Source organism: Phocoena phocoena, chromosome 17, assembly GCF_963924675.1.
Source record: "Phocoena phocoena chromosome 17, mPhoPho1.1, whole genome shotgun sequence".
Taxonomy (NCBI): domain Eukaryota; kingdom Metazoa; phylum Chordata; class Mammalia; order Artiodactyla; family Phocoenidae; genus Phocoena; species Phocoena phocoena.
In genome coordinates, this window is record NC_089235.1 from 49977735 (window position 1) to 49993469 (window position 15735).

General features: G+C 38.5%; 1 protein-coding gene and 1 pseudogene across 2 annotated transcripts in view; one reads left to right on the top strand and one right to left on the bottom strand.

Moving 5' to 3' along the window:
* ZFPM2 (zinc finger protein, FOG family member 2) overlaps positions 1 to 15735 on the top strand; it is a 359953-nt gene that overhangs the window by 296893 nt on the left and 47325 nt on the right. The window lies entirely within an intron of this gene.
* LOC136137313 (large ribosomal subunit protein uL11 pseudogene) lies at positions 1653 to 3877 on the bottom strand (annotated as a pseudogene).

Sequence of the window (15735 nt, forward strand, 5' to 3'; positions counted from 1 at the left end):
AAAATGTAAAGAAATACCACCAAAAATTCAGTGATCATTTCATCTTAAACATACAATTTGAGTCATTTTTAAACCACTCCAACTTCATTATGGGTGGAAATGTGAGTTTTAAGCTGTGTTGGCAGGAAGGAAGCAAACATTTTTGCTGTTTTATATATGACTCCACATTGTACTTCCTTGGATGTGTCTGTCCAGTAACTACTAGACCAGTAACACGGAGCAAGCCGTGTTAACCCTTCTCATGAGGACCTTCAAGGAAAGTAAGCTAATACCTCCTTTATCTCCTTTTAAAAACTGTAATATCTCTGTAAACATCTAGAAAGGTGATTATCCCAACTTGCGGACAAAAGTAATGTTATTGATAACAAGTTAAAGATGATATGTCACTTTAGTTTACTTTTTTATTAAGAGATACTTTAAGTATTAATGTATAAACATCTACCTATGTTAAAGCATTAATATTTTTTCTCTAACCTAGTGAAATTTTAATATGCCATGATGGTTAAAATTCTAATGGACTAAAGTAGAAATAAAATCACATTGCAGATGCCAATATACTTATAGGCTAAAATTGGAACCCCTAAGTGTAGAGAACATAGAAGGAACATGAACTCAAATAAAAGATACATCTGTAAACTTCTAGTTTACAGGAGTTCAGACATTTGGAAACATTTGCCAAGTTAATATTCATCTCGGTATGAATTGGCTTTGACCTTGAGCCTCCGGTGTGCTTCAAGATAGTTTAATTTACTGTATTAACACTAGCCCCAATGGATATCACATTCACAAGGAACCAGTTTGGCATCCTCTGAAAAGTAAGCAGATAAAAATAAAGATTTTTTTCAATAGTTAGTACACAGGACAAGCAGTTGACATTTATTAATTTCTTTCATTTCTTCCACACTGCGGAATAAAGCGCCAAGCATATTGATAATTGTTCAGACAAACCCATGAGTCATATTATCACCACTGCACAGACCCCCTAGAAGCAGAGTAAGAAATTAATAAACACTTGAGGATTTATTGATGCTTGGATTATTTATTGGGTTTACCAATGATTGGCTCTACGTGGAAGCATCATATTACACAAGAATATTGTAATTTATTAGGTAACTTCTTCACAACCTAAATATTTGAATTCTGCTTCTGTACACAAGGACTATTTCTTCTACTAATACAATGCAAGTCCTTCCAGACGTTTGTTCTATAAGCAATATCTCTATTTTAGTTAACACCAGATAAAACATCAATCACTCTTCACATTGAACAATAAACTAATATAACCACTATTATTTCATCAATTTATTCATAGTCTGCATGTGGTCATTAAGTATTTCAAAGTTTTTTCTTACAAAATTTTTAATTCATTCAGATAAAATGTGTGCATATACACGTGTGAAATTGCATATAATGTTAAGGTGCTCATGGACCTGTTGAAGTTTGTCTGTGGCCTTCTTCACAATTTCAGTTCACAATCTCAGACTTGACTGACAGGTGATTTGTATGACCATACTGAGCATAAATCTGAGAAGATTCCCTATCAAATTATCTTTATATTTCATGAAGAGATGATGTGACTTCCGTATAACTATTTTTTTTTTCTTTTTTGGTTGTCAAATAATCCTTTATCAAAATGTTTTCCTCTGTAGTTCTTAACTATCTGGGTGTTCTACTGTCCCACTGCCAGTGTCATTGGTGATGTCATATGGGTGGCAGCCATCAGCATTGTAGCCCACAAACTAGGCAGCCTCCAGGATCTCTTTAATGATTCCAGAGAGTTCTCTGGCCAAAGGTTGGTGCTGTATCTGTCAGGCAATATTGGCAATCTCATCAAAAGTGTTATTTCCATTGTGCTTATAGTTTTTCTGCTTCTTTCCATTCCTGGGTAGTTCTTGAGGGTTTTGATGTTCAGAGAGAGGCAGAAGGTACCACCTCAGTCTGGGCCTGCCTGTTCTGAATGTTCGTTTTCACTGTAATCCTAACTTTTCAAGTCACCAGTTGTCTTGGCCATGTCATCACCAATCTCTTTTGGAGACATCCAGGCAAATGGCTGTGAGAGCCAGGGTACCTGTGACACTGTTTCCCCACTGAAACACCTCAGGTGTATGACTTTGATCTTGTTAGGGTCAAACTTGGGTGGCCTGGCATAGAAGCAGCTTGTGTAGGATAAACCAGATGGGGACCACAGGGCCTCCTCCACAGGGAGTCAGAAAGCACCCCCATCCACATAACTTTTAAATGCTAATCTTTTGTTGTAGAAGGTCCTATCTTGTGAGCAAATATTACAATAATATTTAATGTAGACATATATCTTCTGTATATTTTTGCTATGTTCCAGAACACAGCCAACAACCTAGAAAAATGAGAAAACAAACAAAAGGCACCTAAATTTAAATATGGGTATACATTTCAATATATGCAAATATAGATTTTGCTTTAAACAAACAAAACTTTAGTTAGATACCACAAATGTCTTATATTTTAGTCTCATACTTTATCATTATAAGAGTCTGTCAGATCTTCACAGAGAACTTATGAACTCTTAATTTAGATACAACCCATACAGACCGGTTAGTTGGTTTCCCAGCTCACATTGAATTAGAAAATGAAGTGTTTGTTCGCAGCAGGGACACTGACAAAATTAAGAAGTAAACATCAAAAAAAAAAAAAAAAATCCCACTAAAGAAATAAAATATTTAAGTGTCAGGCCCTTAAGGCTGCCTCAATAAATAACCTCTGAGAACACTTCTCTAAAACAATGCATGCTTCAAACGATTCTCTGTTCTGTGCCCTCAGTTTAAGAGGAAATACTCTAGATTTTATAGCAAGGGTAGCATTAAAGAATGGTCAGGTAACAACTTTTGACCTTTAACGTGGTAACTAATAGAGATCAAACAACTCAGTCACAGATTATAACAAGTACAGGCAATGTAGTTGTAATCTTTTTGCCCAGTTATTTGATTCAAATCGTCCAGGTCTGTGTGAATACTTGAATTGCATTAGAGGTTTTTCTGCTGTTCCTAATGTTCAGTAATTTGCTTAGGTTGTTCCCATCTACTGGGACTGTATTTATGAATATTCATGTTTATAGGGAGGAATACACAAGCATATGGGGGATGCATACTTGGCTGCAGAATTCCCTGTAACCCATTTCATAGAAATATTCAGTTTGGATAAATTTTGCTTTTTTTTCCTGAGAGAACAGCTTCAGCTGTCTTGCTTGTTGATACCTTTGATTGCTCTTATATAAACAGTAAAGACACTTTGCAGCTCTAGTTTTTCCAGGGCTTCTGGGCAGATATGCTTTTAACAGCTTCTTTCAAGTCTTCTTAGGAATGTTTCAGAAATGGCAGGTTAGAGGCTGGTGCAAAAAAAGTCAACAATTGTAATAGATTTCATGCTTTCAGGTCTGTTTCGGAGAGGGTTGTATTTTGTGTTTCTCGCTACAAGTTGGCTTCCTTATAACCCCCTTTTCTTTCCCCTGTATCCTCCCCTAACCCCAGAAATTATTGTATTTGGCTTAAAATTAGTGAAAAATGCTCCTTAATACTGGGGCAGTCTGGCTAATGGACTTAGGTCGAAATAATTGATCCTGAAAACAAGGAAATCCACCCAAATCCTATCTTTATGCTCTTCTTAATTTCATTACATGCTTCACAGACAGTCAAAGCAGGGTTCAGAAATGTCAACTATTATGCAGCATTTAAATCCATTTGCCTCACATAGGTCTGTTCTATCAGAAATAAAATATTTCACAAACACACTTTTATCATCCTCTCTTATCTCCTGCAAAGCTTAAAACATAGAGGAAAGGAGAAGAGGGGTACAAAAAGAATTGGTCAGTACAAACATGAGAGCTGTTGTCTGATGCCGACATAGTCGCGCTTATTCTAACCCAATGTGAAGAATAAAGTGATAAAAAGATAATGGTAAATAACTTTCATAGCATAGCAATACACCCTAAAGCCAAATAACATTGTAAAAATAATAAAATTAGCTTTAATTATGGGTGTGCAATTCTATAACATTAAAATACCAGGGAAGTCCAGCACACTAATGTATAAATATAATTATTTCAGAGTCATGGAAGATAGAAAGCAATTTCCATATAGAACATAAAAATATAGTAAAAAGTTAAAATAGTAGTCTATTTTATTTACTCAATAAATAGTCACTGCACGCCTATTGTGTGTGTGAAAGGTATTGTCCTAGGCAGCAAATTCAGCAGTGAACTTCTTCCCTTAGGATCTTATATTCCAACAGAGGAAGAAGGTGATAAATAAATGCACAAAATGTATACTTTGTTAAATGCTTAAAAGCATTAAGGACAAAAATAAGTCTGGGAGAAAAATAAAACACAGAGGGAGGTTTGAAATTTAAAATAAGGTAGTGAGGGGGCTTCCCTGGTGGCGCAGTGGTTGAGAGTCCGCCTGCCGATGCAGGGGACGCGGGTTCGTGCCCCGGTCCGGGAAGATCCCACATGCCGCGGAGCGGCTTGGCCCGTGAGCCATGGCCGATGAGCCTGCGCGTCCGCAGCCTGTGCTCCGCAACGGGAGAGGCCACAACAGTGAGAGGCCCGCGTACCGCAAAAAAAAAAAAAAAAAAAAAAAAAGGTAGTGAGGGAAGACCATACTGAGAAGGGGGCGCTTGAGAAAGTCTAAAAGGGATGAAGGGGCTAACCATGAAGCTGTCTTAGGCAGGAATGTCCAGGGTAGAGGCAAACACATTGTCATGTTTCGTGAACAGCAGGGCAACCCAGAGTGCCTGGACAAAATGAAGGAGGAGGAGAATGTAGCACATGAGGCCAGAGGACCCAGCAAAGGAAAACTGAGGAGCAGTAGCCAGTGAGATGGGAAGAATACCAGGAGAATGTGCTGAGTGGAAGCCAAGGGAAGAAAATGTTTCGAGGAGAAACCGTGTTCAGTTTTTCTGAAATTCAAGTAAGACAAGATCCAAGAAACGGGATTGAGCAATGTCTTTGGTGATAGTGACAAGATCAGTTTCCTTATAGATGTGGAGGTGCGCACCTAATGGAAAGTCCGATTGGGAGATAGCAAGTGGAGGTAACTACTTCAGGGAGTTTTGCTTTAAATGGGAGCAGATAAATAAGAGCTGAAGGGTTTTTATTTTATTGTTGTTATTGTTTACAAGAAATTGTGATATGTTCATTCTGATGGGAATGATCTAGTTCAGACTGAAAAATTGATGCTTGCAGGAAAAAGGGGAGCACCTAACACCAAAGTGGAGGGTGGCCTTAAATAAGGGCACGGTCAGCACATCCATAATAATTGTCATGAGAGCAGAGTATATGGTGCATATAGTTGGAGGTGCATACGAAGGAGGCAACGAAGTTCTCTTCTGATGGCTACAATTTTCTTAGTTAATAAGGAAGCAAAGTTGAGAGAGAATGGATGAGGAATGTGTGTTGGAGAATGAATGGGCTAGGGGAATGTATTGATGGTGTGATTGCTGGGAAACACTACCAACCCACATAATGTTATTGACCACGAATTTAAAATGAGACCATTAGGATCGTTGTGTGTTTTTCTTCAGCTAGTCTACTGCTGGGTATAAAGGCAGTGTAGGTAGGAAGTTGGATTGAACAAGGTTGGGATTTTGCCAGACGAAGTCAATGAAGCAAGAGGGAGTGAGGGCGCAGAGGATATTTGCAAGGAAGGGCTTATGATGAAGGACACAGTGTCTAAGCTGAGTAAGCAGAGGAGTATGGACATGAGGAGAGGAAGGACAATGGGGAAAAGGTGACAGTATTGGATTGTAGGGTCTAGTGAAGTTAATGTTGGAATGAAAGTTCTAGAAAGAGTAAATTAGAATGATGGAAGCCATGGTTTGAGAATGGGATCTCAGATGTGAAATTATGCGGGGCAGGGGGGAGGGGAGTAAAAATTATTGGTGATGAAAAGACCTAGAGAGTGAGTAGCTGGAGGTGGGTAGAGAGCAAGTTCATTGGATGAGAGGAAGTCAAAGAACTGAGGCTTCATATGATTGGATATTGTGGACTTTGCAATCACCAAGGATTAAATCAGGAGCAGTACATGAGAAGATTCAGGAGCTGAGTTTTCAAGAAATGATGACAAATGACCCGGAAGTCTCTACATGACTGTGGCAAGCAGTGATAGGAAGATAATATGAGATTCAATACAGGTTTTTAGAATAGGGAAGGAGAATAATCTGCCATGAGGAGTAAGGACAACTCTTCTACCTTCAGCTCAAGTGATTGATATACGGTTCATGGGAGTGAAATCAGCTCCCACTCGAGAGGGAAAGAGCACGCAGCCAGAGTGAATGTTCATAGAAGAGGTTGAGGCTATTGCAGATTTTGCCAGTGATTTCCCTTGAGTACCAGGGGAAGCGTTTTTGAGAGCTGGCAAAGTATGAGAGAGGAGATGTCAGTCAGGCTGTATGGGCGCTTATATTGTGGGGAGAGGGTCATGGAAGGCCTGGGCTTCTAGGAATGACTGATAAAAGCAGACATAAAGGTGACAGTGTGATGAGCCATTTTTATCTATTCTTTTTTTTATTGAGATATAATTGACATATAGAATTATTTTAGTTTCAGGTGTACAACATAATGATTCGATATTTGTGTGTATTGTGAAATGATCGCCACAGTAAGTCTAGTTAACATCCGTCATCATACAGGATTAGTTCTGATCGTATCAGGACTTGGAGAATGACGATGAGGCTATGAGTGTCGGTGAGACTAGTGTGGGGCTGGCCAGGAGTATGCAGGGTCCTGGTCTCTCCGCTCCCTTAAGGGTGATATAGGAGCAGGGAGGGGCAGTCTTATCTGAAGCAGTCAGATCTCTAGGGTCCTCTTACTCCCTTTGCCCAGACAGTGAACTACTCCTTAATGAAACAGGCCCTGTGTGCCTATGAGTCTGCAATTCCAGTGCTTTACATAGTAACTCATGTACTGGAGCAGAGGCTCACAACAAATGCTCTTCCTTTAAGCTGCTTTTGCATCTACCATAAAATGAGAATGAACATACTATACTGCTGTCTTTCAAGAATGTATCTTTAATGCACACAGTCCACAAGAACACATTTTCTTCCATCAGCCCAAGCTTCATATGGTCATAGTTTCTTAAAAGATCCTTCCCTGTTTAGTTCAAAGTGCATTTTTTTCCTGAATGGCAGCTATGAAAAATAACAATAATAAATATCTGAATTATTACTGGAAGGGCAGATGGACATTTTCATCCTTCAACATAGAAGATCTTTTTTTTTTTTTTTTTTGCGGTACGCAGGCCTCTCACTGTTGTGGCCTCTCCCATTGTGGGGCACAGGCTCCGGACACGCAGGCTCAGCGGCCATGGCTCACGGGCCCAGCCGCTCCGCGGCACGTGGGATCTTCCCAGACCGGGGCACGAACCCGCGTCCCCTGCCTCGGCAGGCGGACTCTGAACCACTGCGCCACCAGGGAAGCCCAGAAGATCATTTTTAAATCAAATCAAGTGAACCCCAAGCCTTAAAGCCTCATAAATTTTGTTGTAGAAATGCTAATAGACAAACCAGGAAAATGATGTTCCGATACCTACCTCACTTTCCTTTCTGTCTTGCCTACAGAGCTAGAATGGGAGCACATGCAGGAACACTGATGTCCTCCCTCTCCCAGCTCTTTATCAGATTCTTTTTATAGCTCCCTACTACTTTTAAACAGTTTAGGCATGGCGCATAAAGTATGCTTGAGCATCTCCACAGATTTCAGATAGGCAGTACTCCTTCCCACAGTCCACCATGCTCCCAGTACTCAGGACCATGGTCCCACCTCTAGCTTTGAATGACCAGGTGGTCTCATACCTATAGTCATATATCCATTCAACACGTTGGTGTTGCCCTTCAACTAGACATTGAGGATGTAATGCAGATCCAAAATAGCTAAGTCCCTATTCTCATGGAGGTTACTGTGTAGTCAGAAAGACAGACACTAACAAATGTATAATCACAAACTGAGTCCATCATAGAAAAGAACACTTTGATGTCATGTAACTAAACACACCAAAACTGTGTGTGAGTTTCTGTGTATTTCGGCGGGGGCGGCACAAAGAAAACTTTCTTGAAGAAGTGATACTTGCATGAGCAGAATTTGAAGCATGAATTAGTCAGATAGGAATAGGGTGAAGTTTTCTAGCAGGAGGGAACAGAATGTGCAAATGACCTGTGGCAGTCAGTGAATGGTACATTTGACATTTTTGAAGAAGACCAGTGCAGCTGGAATAGGGACCGAGAAATGACTTGTAGGCAGCCAGGGTCATATCATTATACACAAACAATTGCATCCTGGTTATCTCACAACTTCATGTAGTAATCTTTTATTCCTCTTCTCTGGTAATTCTTGGCTCGGTCAACCCCAATTCTCTCAATGATATTGAGGGAACAATAAGAGTTGTATGTTACTCCTTAGGCATCCACAGACTGTCCACTTGCAAGCTCAAGCTCTTCTTTTCATAACTGAGTTGAACATCACATCTTCTCCATCTCAGCTCCCTTAGTTTTTAATGTGTCCTTACACTGCATAACCCTTAACAACCTGTATTACGGTATTGGCCTACTACATTATAGTGCTATACAGAGACTGTATTGTCTACCTGGTACCTCATGGAGTGGCTACTGGCTAGACAGTTGTAAATTCGGTCAATATACTACTGCTCAATAAATGTGTATTGAATTAAATTATCTTAAACATTTCAGATTCTTCAGATAAAGGCATCACACAGAACGTCTTGTTAGTATATGTGCACGGACAGACACCATCTAATAGCGGTGTTTACTGAAATAAAAAACAACAACAAAAACAGATACTGTCACTGAACTTAGTAGAGGAACACATGTAAAGGTAGTTTTGAAAAAAAATATGTAATTAGGCAAAACAAGTTACCAATGTTTGACCTTACATGTACTATATTTTGTAGTAAACCATAGTTATCAAACTGCGACTTCAGAGAGCTGTACTTTCAGTGTAGGATATGTTCTATGACCCAGGATTTGTCATCTGTTAGGAATATTTTAGCTCGCTTAGCTTCTGAGCATTAAGAATAATTTTTGACAAAAGGCTTAACTTTGTTATCAGCAGTTTTTTAATTCATCCCAGTGTGATTTTAATGTTCACTTAACTACAAGAGAATGACATTTTCATCTGCTGAATTGCATAAATGCCCAACCAAATAAAAATGCTTATTGTAGAAAGAAACCTTTTAAGTGTAAGGGATGTATACTGAAAATATCTTTTCTCCCCTTTGGAGTCTCTGGGTAAATGACTGGTTAGTGGCTTAATAGAAGGTCTTTTCATCCCATTACATATCAAAGTTATGGAGTCTCCAGTGTGGCAGATAAAAACTTTTTGACGCAATTGTCGGGACATTTACAGCTCCTTTCAAAACAAAGTGGAGTCATTCCCAATGTATTTATGCTAGAGATAATTGGGGAAAATATGTCATTGGTAACTACCATTATTTAATTATAACTGTTTATATTTGAGCATTCAGTTGGAATGTTAAACCTTTCCTGGTTAGTATTCCCCATTGCATAAAATAACAAAGTAATAACAAATGCTCATTTGAAATGTGCTTGCTTTACTGGCATACAGGTACTAGTCATACATTATTGCTTTTAAGAAAGGCCATAGGGCTTCCCTGGTGGCGCAGTGGTTGAGAGTCCGCCTGCCGATGCAGGGGACGTGGGTGGGTTCGTGCCCCGGTCCGGGAAGATCCCACATGCCGCGGAGCAGCTAGGCCTGTGAGCCACGGCCGCTGTGCCTGCGCGTCCAGAGCCTGTGCTCCACAACGGGAGAGGCCACAACAGTGAGAGGCCCGCGTACCGCCATAAAAAAAAAAGGCCATAAAAATATGACACAATAATCTGTATTCTCTCAACATATGTATACATATATATGTATATGTGTGTGTGTGTGTGCGCGCGCGCATAGTGTATATAGTAACTACGGAGGGGTTTTTTTTCTTGTTTTTGGTGAATTTTGATCAGTTGGGATAGCAAATCTGATCTCAAACCTCGCTTCTTCAGCAGTAAACATCAAAACCTAAATCAGAAACGGTTGCCTCTGTTTCCCTTTATTAAAGGTGACGCAGTCTTTAAGTTGACGCAGGAAATCATGCTTGTTATTGCAGGTGCCAAACATGGCCTTAAGGATATTCTCAACGTGCCCTGACATTCCTGGAATAGAACTAAAAATGTTATGAAACTAGTAGGTGTGTAAACGAATGCTATGTTCAAAACATTTTGTTATTTTTCTCTGAAATATATGGATGCTTGAATGAACTCAAAGGGTCTGTGACACAGAAAAAACAAACTTTAAATAGCAATTAAGGCATTTTTTTTCTTATTTCAGCATATAAAGACAAGGAAATGTAATGGTTTTAATAATTAAGGATGCAGACTAGTGCACACATTTTGCAGCACGAATAAAAACTTCCTGTTATCATCTCTGTTTTCAAGAATGAAGAAGGCATTTCCTTAATGCACTTCACTGCTTCCCCTGCCAGCTCTGTTCAGGCTCAGAATTTGATAACATTTCCAAATTGTAAAAATAAAAAATAGCATTAAAAATTGATTTAAGTCCAACTTTCCGAATCAGTTAACCCAAAGGTTAAGTGCTACTGCACTTGACCAAAGAGACAGTTTGTTCCCTTTTTGTAAGACCTGAGTGTGAAGAATAAAGGCAGCATTTTTCTTCTTCCCCTTTTTAAAGAAGCCACATGTAATGTTCTCTGAGTTAAGTTTTACCATTCATAATGAATGCAGTCTCGCCATTCAAATGCGACCATAAGTACACAGAAGATAAGAATTTAATTAAATGTAGATTAAAACCAAACAGGAAAACACACTAGCTGATAATTTGATCCCGTCCTCTGGCCATATTTTTTATACTTCCTTCTTGTTCTTCTTTGGGCTACAGCTTATCAACATGCCGATAGTACCATAACTCATTACATCTGATGGTGCAGCAGCAATGTTCAGGCTCTGTGCTTGGATTTCCGAGGCACTTAAAATGCAAAGCATGTAAATGTCTCTGTTAAATATACTAGTGTGCTAACAGTGGTGAAAAGGAGGTGAGTCTGGAAAAAATCCTTAAACCTCTCACAAGAAGCATTAGTACTACATAGTAGCAAATGGAATTTTCAAAGTGGAACCAATTCATGTCTTCACACATATATGGTAGGCTTAATACTTTGAAGTTGAGCTCCTTCAGCAGTTGGCAAGTTTGAGTGCCAATCAACTTACTTAGGTTACTTCAATGTATGTAGAGTTTGATACACATTTATATTTCTGAAGGAAAGTGGTGTTTTTTCCATTGTTGGCCATAACGTAGTAGTCCACTATCTTTGTGCTTGAACATTGATCTCATTAATCTTATATAGACCCTCCCAAAATTATCGCCTATTATTTAATCTGAATCTATTGAATTGTTAAGGTAGAGACCACAAAATCTCAGAAGGGACAGAAGGCTTTAGTTATTAAGACAATTCATATGTATTATTTATCCTTAATCAGTTTCATTTTTTCTAACAATTATTTCTAATTATTGTAGAAATAGGCAATGAACAGCTTTTTAAAATCTAGGTCATTTTAGAGGAAGGCTATAGACGAAATACAATATTTTTTAAATCCAAAAGAGAATACATATTGGATCTGTTAATTAAATATTAGGCTAAGGTTTAGAATGTCAATACATTCCTTTTTTTTTTTTTTGGTGGTACGTGGGCCTCTCACTGTTGTGGCCTCTCCTGTTGCGGAGCACAGGCTCTGGACGTGCAGGCTCAGCGGCCATGGCTCACGGGCCCAGCTGCTCCGCGGCATGTAGGATCTTCCCGGACCGGGGCACGAACCCGGGTCCCCTGCATCGGCAGGCGGACTCCCAACCACTGCGCCACCAGGGAAGCCCTCAATACATTCTTCATTGTGCAGTCTTGATTTATTAAGTGCTAGCAAAGCATAACTGAATCATTTCTATATTTGCATTCTGTGTATCTAAAACTAAGAGCCCTAAGAAGTGTAACAAGCTTTTTTTTTAAGCAAAAATAAAATGCTGTGGGTAATCTGTCTTTTGGAAGGTAAATAATTGGTTACATTTTTTGTTGTTTGGCAATGGGTTGTTTGGCTCACATTAATAAATAGGGTTTTTCAATTAAAAGCTCTCTGAAAAAATGATTTAGTTTTTTGGGAATTCCCTGGTGGTCCAGTGGTTAGGACTCAGTGCTTTCACTACCCAGACCCAGTTTCGATCCTTGGTGGGGGAACTAAGATCCTGCAAGCTGCGCAGCGTGGTCAAAAAAAATTTGTCTTTAAGATTTAGATTTTTGCTTCTTTAATGTAGTCTTGACATTCTTGATGGTTTGAAGTACTAAACTAACAGCACTACTTTCTCTGCATTAATTGTCACATGGTCACTTTGCACTCAAATTGATATAATACGATATATTGACATAGCTGCCAATTTTGCCTTTAGGAATAAATCAAAAAATTAACTCAATTTTCAAAGATATCAAAAATTTCACTATCTAGGGAAACATTGTTTAATGGAGTGAACCTATATTTTCTTGCCATTAAACCCTTTGGAAAAATGAGAGTCACAGTGTGGATGTGGACTAAAATGTGGAAGTTAGCTGTACAGAGTGGCTTTGTCCAGACTGTTGGAGACATTGCTGGGGCATCTGTAGTATTCTCTATCAAAACATTAACCTTTGGCCCCATCTTGATAAGTTAGTTTCACTGGTGATATTAAGAAGGAATAAAATAAAGCTATGGAAAGTAAAACTGAATTGCGAAATGGAGGAACGTATTTGGGAATTTTGAAAGAATACATTAAAAATGCTTTTGTCTGCTAAAAAAATTTTAAATATAAAAAGAAAACTGACCAAGTAGTCTGCATTTATCTTTGTAATGTGTAGGAATTAAAATTACTAGTCTCTAAGGCACTTAAAAAATGTTGGGAGATAAACAAACAAACAAAACATCTCCATGGCATGCCACGAGAGCAGAGAAAATGTTTTTAAGCATTAAGTCTAATAAATTCTCCTCTTTTATCAAACAGATATTTAAAAGCAAAAGGAGAAAAATGTTTTTATGAAACTTGCATTACTTCCCTCGCGGGCTCCAGTCCATCTTAGATTCTTTTCTTTTGAGAAGTTCTAAACCCCGCCTGCCTTGCAGAAGCTCTTATGTTATACCCTGGCCGTGGTTGTGGTTTTCTCCTCTCTAGGACTGCTGCTTCTTCCAGGACAGTACACTGTGCCAAATGACTGCTGGGTCATCACAAGCAAATCTTATCGTGTAAGATGAAAGAGAATGAGAAAGAAGGAGGGGGAGAGAGGGACGTAGGGAGAACAGGAGAGAGGGGAGAGAAAGGACGGTAGAGGCGAGAAAGGCTAGGGGAAGGAAAAAGGAGGGAAAGACAGAGGGAGGAAGGGAGAAATTTACCTAACCAGGAACATGCTATTCTAGTATCTCTAGTACTTTATCAGGTTGAAAATGATGCCAGTTTCAGAAGAATTGAGAATTTGAGCTTAATGAACAGTTCAGGGAGAAAAATATGGAGGGAAGGGCCTGTAAGATTTCTCCTGGGCCACATTAGTGGGTATCAACGGCCAAAAACAAGAACGAGAAATGTGTACTTGTTAATGCTTTGTCAAGGGCAAAACACAGAGAAAAGAATGGGACTAATATTTATTGAATACCTACTATGTAATGAGACTTTATATGTTATTTTACTGATAGCTTTAAAAAAGTCACTGTAGAATGAATTATCCACATCCTACAGATGCAGATACTGAGTCTCAAGGAATGTGAATGACTTACCTCCCATCAAAGAATGAATAGATTCCAGAAGGGTTTGCAAGCAGAGATCTGTCCCCACAGCAGTCTGTACTTGTCTCTGCAACAAACCCTGCTGCCTCCAGGACTGTGGTTTTAGTTCATCGTGTGTATATTTTATCTGAAATGAAATTACCTTTTAAAATTAATTATTTGAAAAATACAGTCTTATAAGTAGTATGTAAAATTGTGATCTTTACATCAATATTATTTGAGGACAGTGAAATTAGATGAGTGTAATAAAATCAGGGAATTATAGAAACAATGCATATTTCTACGTTATGTGTATTATGTGTTAGGAAGTTATTTCTGTCACGATATTATTGGGGTGCTTGAGAGATTAGGGATTTTACTCCATGTACCATGTGTGTCTATTCTGACAGTGTATCTTTGGTCATTACACTTTGAGCTGTTCTCTTAAGGCTGAAATGAACAAGAGTAATGCTGTAGCTTGCTTGATTCAGAAGGGTAACTGTTCATAGTTTGATTCAGAAGAGTGACACTGGCAGACCACAACCAATTTTGCCACCAGGGAAATTGGTGAAAAGCATCTTAAAAACAACTCTGACATTTTACATGTAAATCTAAGAAATCCATTTTGGGGGAAATATACAGAAAAGATTGTCATAAAAATAGGCTTACACTGGAACAAAGCTACTAAAGAGAGCTTTGACCACCCAGGATATTTTAACTCCACCCTTTGGGGGGAGACCGTGTTCCCATCATGCTCTGTAGTAACTGAATTATCAGTTCAGCATGCAGACTTTTAAGTGAATACAAGGTAGATTTTTCCAAACAGATTTGGTAATTCCTGCAAGGTATACTCTGTTAATCAGGTGTAAATAGTAGGGAAAAGTGAAGAAGGGACATATTTTCCTACCAATAATCATATTATACAGAATTAAACATTTGTATTAATGCTCCAAAGTAAAACCTGATTTATTTCCACTTTTTCAAACTGTGGTATGGTTTCCCAGGAAAACCAAAATGGATTGCAGGAGTCTGCATGGATAGGAAAAATTGTATGTCTCAAATAATTAAAGAAAAATAATTATAACAGAGACTAGAAGTTGAAATATTATTGCAGTATTTCTGTTAATGGGTAGTTAAAGTCACCTCCATGGCAGCGGCAAAATTGGAAGTCGGATTGTAACGAATGCATGTTACAGCGTTAAACAATGACACATTCTTCCTGGGAAAACTAAAATGACAGGTGTAGCCATTGATGCTTCAAGCATATACTCCGACCTCAGGACTCACAATCTGCTACAGTCTGTAAAGCACATACTGTGGAGTCAGAATTATGCCGAGGGAAAGGAGGACTAGAAAATGTCGTATAGGAACTTCATCGTCTTTACTGCGAAATATGTATTTCAATGTCTTATGGAGATAACATTTTAAAAATAAAATGGAAATGAACATCTCCCTGACTGCTTACTTCTCTTCCTCATTTTCTTAAGCACAAAAGGAGGTTTATGAGCGGTGGAAGCTGTATTTATATAGCTTTTTAAATGGATGATACTGTGCTATTTGACCTTAGGTAGATTGTTTAAAAAAAAAAAAAGTTCTTCACCTGAGTGTCTCTTAGTTATATTTGAAACTGGATTCTTGCTGCATTTTTTATTTAAATGGTTTGCCTTAATGATCAGTGCTCATAGATTTCAGAATTATGCAAAAGATGAAAATAAAACTAGCATTAGTTGAATTCATATTTCTACAATTCATTCGTTATTACATTTTGTAGTTCTCTGCAGATCATTACTTTGTGCTTGGGTTTTCTCCCATTTCCAATTCTGTCTAATTCTCAGTCACAATTTCTACACTATAACCCGCCGAAGATTTTTTTTTTTCTCATTTCAGTAACCATTATTTGAATCATAAAAAAAT